Source organism: Urocitellus parryii, chromosome X, assembly GCF_045843805.1.
Source record: "Urocitellus parryii isolate mUroPar1 chromosome X, mUroPar1.hap1, whole genome shotgun sequence".
In the NCBI taxonomy this organism is placed as follows: domain Eukaryota; kingdom Metazoa; phylum Chordata; class Mammalia; order Rodentia; family Sciuridae; genus Urocitellus; species Urocitellus parryii.
Genome location: NC_135547.1, coordinates 34,794,649 through 34,808,435, shown reverse-complemented (window position 1 = coordinate 34,808,435; position 13,787 = coordinate 34,794,649).

Sequence of the window (13,787 nt, the reverse complement as noted above, 5' to 3'; positions counted from 1 at the left end):
GTTTTTTGAAGGAATATTAATGTGTGCTCTAAGCTGAGATAAAATATCACGGCCCCAAATATTAATTGGAACATTGATTATGTAAAAGGCTGTTAAAAATCCAACATTTTCTAAGGTATGACATGATAAAGGGCCAGAACTGACCCACACATCTGTTATTGCCCCTAATCCATTTAATATTATTTGACATTTTTGTTTAGGCCATTCTTGTGGCCATTGTCTTATAGAGATAACTGAGACATCAGCTCCAGTATCTATTAACCCTTCAAAATATTCTCCTTGAATAATTAGAGTTAAAGAGGGTCTCTGATCAGTAATTAAGGTTTCCCAAAATATATTTTTTCTGTATTATTAAATCCTCCAGTCCTTGATTGATTTTTAGAAGGAAATTGAAAAAAAAGGTAACAGCAAAATCTGCGCTATTTGTTCTCCACTGATCAAAGAAAGGGTTTGAGTAGAATATGCCATGATGAAAATTTCATCTGTAAAATCAGGATCAACAATGCCAGGAATAACATGAATGCTTCTTAAGGCAGAACTACTACGTCCAACAATTAATCCAAAACTCTTAGAGGGAAGAGGTCCAAAAACACCAGTCTTTATTTTGTAAATTCCACCTCCAGGAGATATCAAGACATTTTCATTAATTGGTAAATCAGCAGCAGCACTTTGTTGAGCAGCCGCATAAAGATTATCAATAGCTACCTTAGTACTATCCTGGGGTTGTTTGGTGGGTGACCCAACTTGGGAGTCACAGATGCCCGAAACAAATGAGAAATGATCCCCAGTATTGTTTATGGGCCCCAGGGATGACGGCCCATTGAGTAGTTTCCTGACGGGGGCAAAGGGTTTCCATCTTTATCTGTCTTAAAATGACATTCATTTGTCCAATGTTTGCCTCGTTTACATCGTCAGCAAACTTCAGTAGGTGTCCTTTTTGCACCGGGAGATTGACTATTGTTACTATTGTTACCTTTTTTCTTACAATCCTTTTAAAATGACCTGATTTTCCACAATTGAAACAAGTTCCTGATTTATTGGGTTTAAGGGCTCCAGCCATGGCTGCAGCAAAAACAGAAGCTTGATGTTCAATTCCTCCCACTCCAGCACAAGCTCTCACATATTCACTTAATGAGGCATTTTGCCCTTTTAATGGCCCCAAAATACGCTTACATTCAGGATTTGCATTTTCAAATGCTAATGTTTCCAATAATACCTTTGCTTATTTGATCTTGACCTACTGCCCTCATTACAGCAATACGCAGTCTAGCAAGAAAATCAGTATAAGGTTCAGTAGCCCCTTGTACAGTTTTATAGTAAAGGAATGTTGTGCTTGACCAGTGGGTATCACACGTCTCCAAGCTCTTAAGAAAACCTGTCGAACTTGTTGAAGATCTAGATCTGTATATTGAGCCTGCTCTCTAAAGGTGCGGTAATTACCCTCCCTCATTAACTTATCCTCCATAGGTCCCTGGAGATTTTGAGCCTCATTCTCTCGAGCTTGTTTTCGTGCCTCATCTTCCCACCAACTTCTCAATTGTAACCACTGAGATCCCTCCAAAACTGTTTTGGCTAATGCCTCCCAATCCAAAGGAATGAGTAGTTTAGAAGCTCCCAAATTTTCTAACATACCTAACACAAAAGGAGACTGAGGGCCATATTGAGAGACTGCAGCTTTTAAATCCTTAATAAACTTGTATTCCACTGCAGTATAGTGAACATCAATCATTGGGGGATTTTGAAGGTTTTGTTGTCTAGTTACAGGAAACAAATGTGGTGGATCAACAAAACCACCAGGGGGAGCTGCAAGATCATCATCATCATGTATCATAGTAAGAGGAAATGAAAAACCTTGTTGTTCTCTACCCACATCAACTCTATACTCTGTCGTTGGAAAGAGAGAAGCATTAGAAGGAGTAGTAGGTTTAAGAGAGGAACTTTGCTTTTTTAATTTCATTTTTTCCACAAAGGCCTCCATAATTTCTTTCATACTGGAGTCACTATCTGAACTTTCTGAATCTTCCTCATTACCCAGATCTGATTTAGGAGAGTCATCTATAGTATCACAAATATCTTCCTTGGGCTCCATTTTGTTAACCTTATTATCAGATTCTGATGTATTAACTTGGCATTCACAAAGAGAGTCCTTTTCATTATTGCTTTCTAATAATTGTAATGCTTGAGTAATAGCGCTACACAATGTCCAAATCTTCAAAGAAATAACATTTCCAGCCTGATGCTGCTTACGGAGCTCTTTCTGAACCAATTTCCATTCCCCTAAATTTAACTGGACCTTAGTTTGATACTGGAACCAGTGACAATGACATTCTATAATTTTAAATAACTCCTTGAGTCTCTTATGAGATGTTTTCACACCTATGGAATACAATAATCCTTGTAGTAACTCCACATATTGTTCCTTTAAGGACTGGGAGTTTCCCATGTTAGTTCTGAAAGTCCCCCTAAAGTTTCTTTCAACCCGGGGCGATACCCTTTTGATATTTTGTTAGTTCTGAAAGTCCCCCTTTGGTTTTCTTAACCCGGGGTGCTTACCCTTTCGGTGCTGGATCCTGCCAAATGTTGCAGTAATTCACTTGCAGGTCAGCATGAGGAAAGAAAGAAGCAGAGCAAGCAAAGCAGCAGAAAAAAAGTCCTTTATTGTGTACAAGCAATCTGTTTATACTATTGTGAACAAAGAAGGCAGCCTTCCAATATCAATAAATCAGGTCTTTCAGCTAATTAAACATAGCACACAGAAGTTTTACTTTCTAATCAGAAGTGACCCGCTTCTCATGGCTCATCTACTCTCGGCCTGGAGTATGTTGAGCTCTGCTCTTTTGTTAAGAACAGATAATAAAATTTTTCTCAGCGCCCTCCTAGCCCACTTGGCAGAACATCCCGTTTGCAGGCAAGTCCTCCCAAGGACAGCAGACACCTCCTTTTCAAGCATGTCCGCTGTTACCTATCTATACCTTGACAGAATATCCCGTTTGCAGGCAAACTCCATCAAGGACAGTAATAGTTACGCAGTCACATATGATTCTGTACAACTTCTGATCAAAATTGTAGTAATTTACTTTAGTCTTTGTTTTCTGCTATTATTCTTCAATCCCATTCATTACTTAGCTCTTGTTTTTTTACCAATTGGATATATGAAGCAGTGAGTTATTTGTTACTTTTAATGAAAACCATCATATTATGTACAAAAGTAGGTGATGCCAATAGCTGAATTATGGAATCAACCCAGGTGTCCATCAATAGATGGATGGACTAAGAAATTGTGGTATATATATAAAACCTATTATTTATACACACACACACACACACACACACACACACACAAATGGGTTTTACTCAGCCATAATAAGAGAATGAAATTATGGAACTTGCCAGCAAATGGATGAAAATAAAGAACATCATGCTGAGTGAAATAAGCCAGACTCAGAAACTCAAAGGTTGAATGTTTTCTCTCATATGTAGAAGCCAGAGTAAAATAAAGGAAAGGGGGAAGGAAGGATAGGATATCATAAATGGAAGATCAGTAGTGTAGAAGAAGGAGATCAAGAGGCAGAGTGGAAGGCTGGGTTAGGGGAGGCAATGTGGAATGAATTCTTAAAAAAAAAAAACTTTAAAAATCGTATTATGTGCATATATAAATATACCACAGGGAATTTCACCTTTATGCATACATAAAAAGAATCAATCAAATATAAGTAAATAGAGGAGCCAAAGAAGTCTAGTGGAGTAGAGGAAGGAGAAGGAGAGAAGGAAAGAAAGATAGTAGGGAAAAAGAAGAAGGAAAAGTGGGGGTCGTGAACTGATATCAAATTCCATGCATGTTTGAGTTTGTTGAGATGAATCCAATTATTATGTATAATATAAAACTGATAAATAAAAATATGTGAAGTATAATTCAAATAATAACTATCAGTCTGTTTGGGCTACTATAACAGAGCACCATAGACTGATGGCTTTAAAACAACAGAAATTTATTTCTCAAGGTTCTGGAGGGTGGAAAGTCCAAGATCAAGGTACTAGCAGAACTTAATGAATGGTGAGCCCACTTTCTGGTTCATAGACATTCATCTTCTCTGTGTCCTCACATGTCTGAAGGGAAAAAGGGAATTTTCTGAACTCTTTTATGATATTAATCCCATTCATGAGGTTTCTGCCCTCATATCATAATAATCTCTCAAAAGCCTCACTTCTTTTTTTGTTGTTTAAATATGTTTTAGTTGTCAATGGACCTTTATTTTATTTATTTATATGTGGCGCTAAGAATTGAACCCAGTACCTTATACATGCTAGGAAAGCACTCTGCCACTGAGCCACAACCCCAGCCCTCATAAGCCTCACTTCTAAATAACAAAACAATAAGGATTAGGATTTCAACAGATGAATTTGGGGAGGGGGGCATAAATATTCAGTCTACAGCAATCTGCTCCTGGCATACCCCTACCCCAATTCAAGTCCTTCTTATACCAAAATACATTAATTACATCCCAACAGTCCCCAAAGTCTTAACTCATTGCGAGAAGCCATTCATGAAATACATGAGGATCTTCTCTCATCATGGTAGCCAGGAAGAGATAGGCCTGGCATTGAGAACATTCCATGGCTCTCCCTTGGCAATAGATTGCCTAATGCACATGACCTTTCCCTCCACTCTGCTAGGAAGGTTCCTCATAGTAGCTTTCTAGAAAAATAGTTTCTCTTCTAGAAACACCCTTACAGACACACATAGAAAGCTACTATGAGGGACTACTATGAGGAGATGGGTGTAACTGTTAGAAACTGAACAGCCCACTTTGACCCTTTTTGGAGAATATTCTATAGAAGGTCTTTGATGTCTCTAGATGTAAATAAAGCAGGCAGGAGTGCCATTTTGCCAGAAGCTTGTACTATTTGATCAGCTTGGCCATCCTGCCCCCAGTTTTGAAACTACTTTCTGTGTTCTGCAGTTTTTCTGCTGTTTTATTTCTCTTAGCTTTTATTTTTCAGCCAGCCCATTCCAAAGGGAACCCCATTTCCACCACCCATGCAGGATGTGGGTGGGAACTCATTCTAGCATCAATGTAAAAGTCTAAAGTCCAATGTCTCTAAATATCGTCTTAATTAGATAGGGGATAAGACTAAAGGAATGATACTAAGAAAAATTTCCCGCTAGTTGTGAACATGTGAAATCTAACACAAGAACAAATAGGATATGAGTGATTTATTTTGAGGGATTGGCTCACATAATTATAACAGCTGAGAAGTCCCATAATCTGCCATCTGCAAAGTGGAGGTCCAGGAAAGCTGGTGGTATACTTTAGTCCAAGCCCGAAGGCCTGACAACCAAGGGGACCAATAGTATAAGTCCCAATCCAAGTCCAAAGGTCCAAGAACAAGGGGTGTTGAGGGCAGGGGAAGACGGATATTCAAACTCAAGTAGAGATAGCGAATTTACCTTTACTCCATTAGTTTGTGTTCTCTGGGCCTATTACACATTGGATGGTGACCATTTGTATTAGCAAGGGTGACCTTCTTTGCTTAATCTACAGATTCAAATGCTAATTTCTTCTAGAAACACCCTTACAGACACACATAGAAATAACATGTTACCAGCTATCTGGGCATCCCCTAGTCTAGTCAAATTGCTACATAAAATTAAGAGTCACAGTAAGTAATAATCTCTGTAAAGTATTTACATTTTTAAGAGTCTGCTTAGAAAGTAGAATTCTTAAACAGGGAACTTTCTATGTAACAGTACAACAACTGGCAGTCCCTTGAACATAATAATATCTTATTAATCAGTACATACCTAGCCCTACACAGAGAGCTTGGTATGAAGTAGATACTTAGGTATTTTCTGAATGAATTATAAGTCAAGTGTTGAGACATGCAATGGTACATAATGTTTATTATTTCAAAGACATAATTTCACCAAATTTAGCAAGGTAAGAAAATTTTTAATATTAATAATCAAAATGAAAATATGTTTATGGGATGCTATCCTGTGGACATATACACAGAAAACAGATATATACATATGTCACAAAGCAAACATAGTTTAATTTACAAAAGTAAGCAACTATAACAATTCCTTAGAAGGAACACAGAACTTCATTTCTTATAGGTGATATAGTAGAATAAATATTCTTTGATGTTTGAAAGACTTAGAATCCTAGATTTTCCCTGCTACAACATGGCTAAACTTGGATAGATTACATAACCTGTGGTCTAAGTTTTCTCATCTATAAAAGCGGGATGATGACAATACCCACCTCATAGGGTTATTCTGAGGATTTATATCAGATAATGCTTGAAAACATACAGCACAATGTTGCATACATATCTAAGAACTCAATAAATGTCTGGAATTATTTAGTAGTCCCACCTCATTCCTTTCTCAACAAAATATTATTTTACCAAGTCTGACTTAAAACACTTAAATTTAGGCCACAGTGCTAATAAAGATAATTTATGGTATTCCTGTTTTTCTTTAAGATGAATTATCAGGTTGAAAAGTAGAGAAGCAATTTTAAAGAGACATATTGCTTTAATGAAAATATCTCATTGAAAGAAGAATGTTTCTCAGTTGCAGCTTTGCCATAGGAAGAAAGAAAAATAAACAACATATGTGTACCCAACATTAGAGCAACTAAATATATGAAGTGAATACTAATTGAATTGAAAGGAGAAATAACAGCAACACAGAATATTAGGGGACTTCAATACCCCACTATCAACTATGAATATATCATGCTGACAGAAAATCAATAAGGAAACAGTGGGTTTGAACAACACTACAGACCAAATGGATTTAACAGACATACAAAGAACACTCCATCCATCTAACAGCAGCATAGTACATATTCATTTTAAGTGCACACAGAACATTGTGCAGAACAGGTCTTATGTTAGGCCACAAAACAAGTCTTACCAAAACTGAGAAATTTGAAATCCCATCAAGTAGCTTTTTGGACCATATTGGTATGAAACTAGAAATCAATAACAAGAAGAAAACTAAAAATTTCACAAATATATGGATATTAAATACTACATTTTGAACCAATAGCTCAAAGAACAACCAACAAGATAAAACAAAAATTGAGAGAAACAAAAAGGAAAACACAACATACAAAACTTTGTATGAACAGCAAAAGCAGTTCTCAGAGAAGTTTAAATAAATAAGTGTTTACAGTTAGAAAAAGTAAGATCTCACATAAAGCACCTAACTTTACACCTCAAGGAGCTAGAAAGGGAACAAACTAAAATGAATGTTGGCAAAGAAAAACAAAAAAACAAACAAACAAAAAAGAAAATAATAAAAAGAAGAGTAGAAATAAAGGATATAAAGACTAGGAAAACAATAGAAAATATCTATGAAACTAAGAAGTAATTTTTTTGAAAAAATAAAATTGACAAACCTTTAGTAAGATTAAGAATAAAAAGAGAAGACCCAAACAGATAAATTATAAATGAAAGAGGAGATATTACAATGTATATCACAGAAATACAAAGATCACACTACTATGAACAACTATACAACAACAAATTGGATCAACATGAAGAAATGGATAAACTCCTAAAAACATGCTACCTTTCAAGAACAAATAATGAAGAAATAGAAAATCAAAACAGAACAATAACAAATAAAGAAACGGAATCAATAATCAAATAACTCTTCTTTTTATATATCAGGGATTGAACCCAGGGGCACTTAACCACTGAGCCACATCCCTAGCCCTTTTTATAATTTTGTTAGAGACAGGGTCTCACTGAGTTTCTTAGGGGCCTTGCTAAGTTGCTGAGGCTGGCTTTGGGCTAAGATTCTCCTGTCTCAGCCTCCTGAGCTTCTGGGATTACAGGTGTGTGCCACTCAAAGAACTCCAACGAAGAAAAATCCAGGGCCTGATGTTTTCACTGGCGAGTTCTACCAAATATTTAAGAAAGAATTACCACCAATCCTCTTCAAATTTTACAAAGTTCAAAAAGAAAGAAAACTTCAGTCTCATTTTATGAGAGGTCAGCATTACTCAGACACTAAAGTAAGACAAGAAGAGAATAAAAGAAAATTATAGGTCAATACCCCTGATGAACATAGATTTTAAAATCCTTAATAAAATACTAGTGAAATAAATTCAATAGCACATTTAAAGATCATAAATCATGACCAAGTGTGGTTTATCCCTTAGATATAAGAATGGCTACTTACACAAATCAATAAATGTAATAACAAAAAATAAGTAAATAAAATATATGTGATGCAACACAGAATAAAGGATAAAGATCATATGATTTTCCTTAAAGAGGCTGAGAAACCATTTGACAAAATTCAATACCATTTGTGGTAAGAACTGTGAACAAATTAGGTATTTAAGAATTGTACCCCAATAAAATTAAGACCATATATGACAAGTCCACAATTCGTCTCATACTCCATAGTGAAAAGTTGAAAGCTTTTCCTCTAAGGTCAGAAAGGGGAGTCTCTTCAATAACTGGTATTGGAAAAACTCGATATCATATGCAGAAATATGAAATTGCACCTTTATCTCACACTATATACAAAAGTCAACTCAAAATGCATTAGAACTTAAAATCAAGACCTGGAATTTTAAAACCACTTGAAGAAAAAAATAGGGGAAAAGCTTTCCAACACTGCTCTGTGCAATGATTTCTTGGCTATGATCTCAAAGGCACAAGCAACAAAAGCAAAAAGGGACAAACAGAATTGAATCAAACTGAAAAAAAAGGAAATAAAAGCCTTCTGCACTCTGCACAGCAAAGAAACAATTAACAGAGTAAAAAGATGATCTACAGAATGACAGAAAATGCTTACAAGGTATACATTGGATAATTTGATAATATCAAAATATATCAGATATTCAGAAAACTCAATAGCAAAAAATAAAAATAAATCCCCCAAATAGCTAAGTGTAGTGGCACTTGCCTATAATCTCAACAACTCAGGAAACTAAAGCAGGAGGATTGCAAGTTTGAGGCCAGCCTTGATAATTTAGGAAGGCCCTCAGCAATTTAGCAAGATCCTGTCTCAAGAAATAAAAAGGGCTGGGGACATAGCTTAGTGGTAGAGCGCCACTGGATTCAATTCCCAGTAACAAAACAACAAGAACAAAAAAATCTGATTAAAAATGGGCATAGGATCTGAATAGATATTTCTCAAAAGAAGACATGAAAAAGGCCAGTAGATACATGAAAAATATTCAGCATTACTACTCATCAGAGATCCAAACCATAATGGTATATCATTTCACATGTGTTAGGACAGCTACCAAAAGATAAATGATTGTTGGTGAGGATGTGGAGAAAAGGGAACCAACCCTTGCACACTGTTGGTGAAAACATAAACTTACATAGTCATTTTGAAAAACAGTATGGAGGTTCATCAAAAAATTAAAAATAGTATTACATGGGATGTAGCAATCCCACTTCTGGATACATATCCCAGGCAAATGAAACTGTGTCTTTAAGAGATATCTGTACTCCCATGTTCACTGTATTGTTATTTATTACAGTCAAAAATGACATCAACCTAAATGTTCTTCAACAGACAAATGGATAAAGAAGAAAAGTGTTGTACACACACACACACACACACACACACACACAGGGCAGGTGGGGGAGACTATTGGTCAAGAAAGACCGAGAGGCTATGTTTGTAGCTCAGTGGTAGAGCACTTGCCGAGCACATGTGAAGCCCTGGGTTCAATCCTCAGTACCACATAAAAATAAATAAAATAAAGGTATTGTGTAATCTATAACAAAATATTTTTTTAAAAAGATGGAAATTGTCATTTGGGACAATCCGGATGAACCTACAGAGCACTACACCAAGTGAAATAAACCAGGCATAGAAAGACAAATATTCTAAGATTTTATTTGCAAATGGAAACTAAAACTATTGAACTAATATTAGAAGAGACTAGAATGATGATTGCTATATTCTGAATGTTCGTGTCTTCCCCACATCCATATGTTGAAACCTTATCTCCAGTGTGATGGTTTTAAGATGTGGGCCTTCTGGGAAATGATTGGGTTATGATGATGGAGCCCTCCTGAATGATATTAGTGCCTTACAAAAGAGGAGCAAATGAGCTTGTTACTTATGAATCAGAAAGTGGGCCATCAACAGACATTGAATCTACCTCTTGATTTTGGACTTCCCAGCCTCCAGAATTATAAAAATTAAATTTCAAGTTTATGGCATTCTGCTATTGGACTAATATGGTTGTTACTAGGTTTGGGGGGTGGGAGAAATGTAGATATGTTGGTAAAGGGGTGCAAAGTTTTAGTTATGCAGGATGGAATAAATTCTAGAGACCTATGGTGACTATAGTTAATTGTATACTTGAAATATGGCAAGCTAAAGTAGATCTTAAATATTGTCACCACAAAAAAAAGGTGCATCTGTGAGACAGTGGATATGTTAATTAGCTTGATAGTGGTTATCATTTCAAGATGTACATGTATGTTAAAACATTACCATGCCACCGGGCACAGTGGTATGCACCTGTAATCCCAGAGACTTAGGAGGCTGAGACGGGAGGATTTCGAATTCAAAGCCAGCCTCAGCAAAAGCAAGGTGCTAGGCAACTCAAGGAGACCCTGTCTCTAAATAAAATACAAAATAGGGCTGGGATATGGCTCAGTGGTCGGGTGCTCCTGAGTTCAGTCCCAGGTATCCCTTCAGCCCTGCAAAAAAAAACAAAACAAAAACCTACCATGTAGGAAGGAAGGAAGTCAAATTATCTGTTTGCAGACAACATGATTCTAAGAAAAACTTAAACACTCCACCAAAAGACTGTTAGAACTGATAAATGAATTTATTAAAGCTACAGGACACAACATCAGCATGCAAATATTGGTAGCATTTTACACACAAATACCGAATGGGTAACAAAGAAACTTTATTCATAATAGCTACCAAAAATATAAAATACATAGAAATAAATTGAAAACACAAAAAACAAAGACTTCCCATATTTACTGATGGGAAGAATTAATACTGTTAAATATTCACACTACCCAAAGCAACTTACAAATTCAAAGCAATCTCCACCAAACTATCAATGGCTTTCCTCACATGAATTTTAAAAATAATAAAATTCGTATGATAACACAAAAGACACAAAATAGCCAAAGCAATCTTGAGCATAAAGACAAAGCTAGAGGTGTTACAATATCTGAACTCAAAACATACTACAGGATTTTATTAAACAAGACAGAATGGTACTGTCATAAAAACTAACACATAGAAAAATGGAACAGAACAGAAAACCCAGAAATAAATCCACATATCTATACCCAATTGATTCTTGACAAAGGCACCAAAACCTTGAAAAACGACAACCTTTACAATAAATGGTGCTAGGAAAACTGGATATCCATATTTGCATAGGAATCAAACTAGACCCCTTTTCCTCGCCATATAAAAAATAAACGCAAAATGTATCCAACTTAAATGTAAGCTCTGAAAATATGAAAGTAGTAGAAGAAAACAAGAAATGCTTCAAGACATTGGTATAATCAATGATTGTTTGGGTGAGATCCTAAAAGCACAGGTAATAAAAGCAAAATTAGATAAATGGGATTATTAAAAAAAAACCAAAAACTAAAAAGCCTTTGCACAGCAAAGGAAAGAATCGATGGAGTAAAACGACAACTTACAGAATGGGAGAAAATATTTGCAAACTATTCATCTGACAAGAGATTAATATCCAGAATGTATAAGGAATTCAAAAACTAAATTCAAAACCTCCAGAATAATCTTACTAAAAATGAACAAATAATCTGAATACACGTTTCTCAAAAGAAGATATATAGGGCTGAGTATATAGCTCAGCTGGTAGAGTGCTTGCCTCGCATGCACTAGGCCCTAGGTTCAATCTCCAGCACCACACACACAAAAAAAAAAGATATACAAATTAACAATGCTCAATATCACTAGTCATCAGGGAAATGCAAATCAAAACCACAGTGAGAGATTGCCTCATTCGTAAGAAAAAAGAAAATAACAAATGCTGTGAACATACAAACATTCACTGTTAATGGCATAATACACTTATTATGGAGAACAGTAAGGAGGTTTGTCAAAACACTAAAAATAGATCTACCATATGACCTAGCTATGCAGTGTCTAGATATCTATCCAAAGGAAATGAGATCAGTTTGTCAAAAAGATACCTGTATTCCCATGCTTATTGCAGCACTATTCACAAGAGCCAAGAGATGAAATTAACCAAAGTGTGTATCAACAGATAAATGGATAAAGAAAATGTGGTATACATACACAATGGAATATTATTTAGCCCTGTCATTCACACCAAAATTGATAAAACTGGAAGACGTGACCTTAAGTGAAATAAACTGGATAAAGAAAGACAAATACCACCACATGTTCTCACTCATATGTGGAAACTGAAAAAATTAATCTCAAAGAAGATTGGAATACTGGTTTCTGGCGACTAGGAAGGGTAGCATGTAGTGGGGACAGAGGCTGGTTGGATAAAGAATACCAAAATATAACTAAGATAAGAATGATAAGTCCTAGTGTTCCACAGCATAGTAGGGCGACTACAGTTGAGAAGAAGCATATATTTTATGAAGAGCCTAAAGAGAAGTGTTCAAAGGCCCAAAATATAAAGAAATAATAAGGAGATGGAAATGCTAATTACCCTGATTTGGCCATTCCACATTATATACATGTACTAAATTTCATACAGTATAATTATTCATGTGTCAAAAAAAAGGAAAGAATAAATCATGTTGTTCACCTTAAATATCTAGAACATTCACTTTTCAACTATACTTTAATAAATCTAGGAAAAAATGAAATGGGTGTATATATATGTGTGTGTGTGTGTGTGTATGTGTGTGTATGATTGGTTTTAACTGTTGGAACCATCTAGCAGTAATGAATATTCAATTACAAAATTCATTACTGAGAAGTAAACAAAATTGCATGCAAAATATAAGAATGAAAACTAAATTTCAATGGTAGTATTTAATAGTATCAATGTTAATCATGTATGTTTTAATACAACAGCCAAAACCCAGCAATCTTGTAAACCTCAAGACCTACTACCAACAACTGGTATGATGTAAGTGTTCAAAAAGGTGTTTTAAATTAGCTAATTTATTTTTTTTCACCATATTGTGAATAAGTGGTCATAAAAGTTTTAAACTGAAGGACTTGGAAAAAACCAAAATCATATATCCAACCACGTTTCAGTACAATGCGTAAACAATCCAGAGATTTGGCCAATCTGGTGCTTAAAAATTGTTCAAATCATAATTCTGAGCCTCAGTTTCTTAGCCTGAAAAAATAAAGAGTGGTAATAACACAAATTATATATTTGGGATCTTTTGGGCTTCCATATGAATTTTATGATTTGTTATTGGTATTTTGTATAAATTGCTTTGAATATATGGACATTTTAACAATAAAAAATTGTTTTATGGTGTTAAAATTTTTTATGATTGGGGCTGGGGTTGTGGCTCAGTGGTAGAGCACTTGCCTTGCACATGTGAGGCCCTGGGTTCTATCCTCAGCACCACGTAAAAATAAATAAGTGAAATAAAGGTGTCTCCTTCTACAACTAAAAAATTATTTTAAAAAAATTATGATTATACCTAGTAACATACCATGAATTCTTCTTTATCTAACCCACAGAAAAACTGGAAATTTTGATGATAAAAAGTACCAACAAATTATACTCATATTTTTTAATATTTATTTTTTTTAGTTGTAGTTGGACATAATACCTTTATTTTTTTAATGA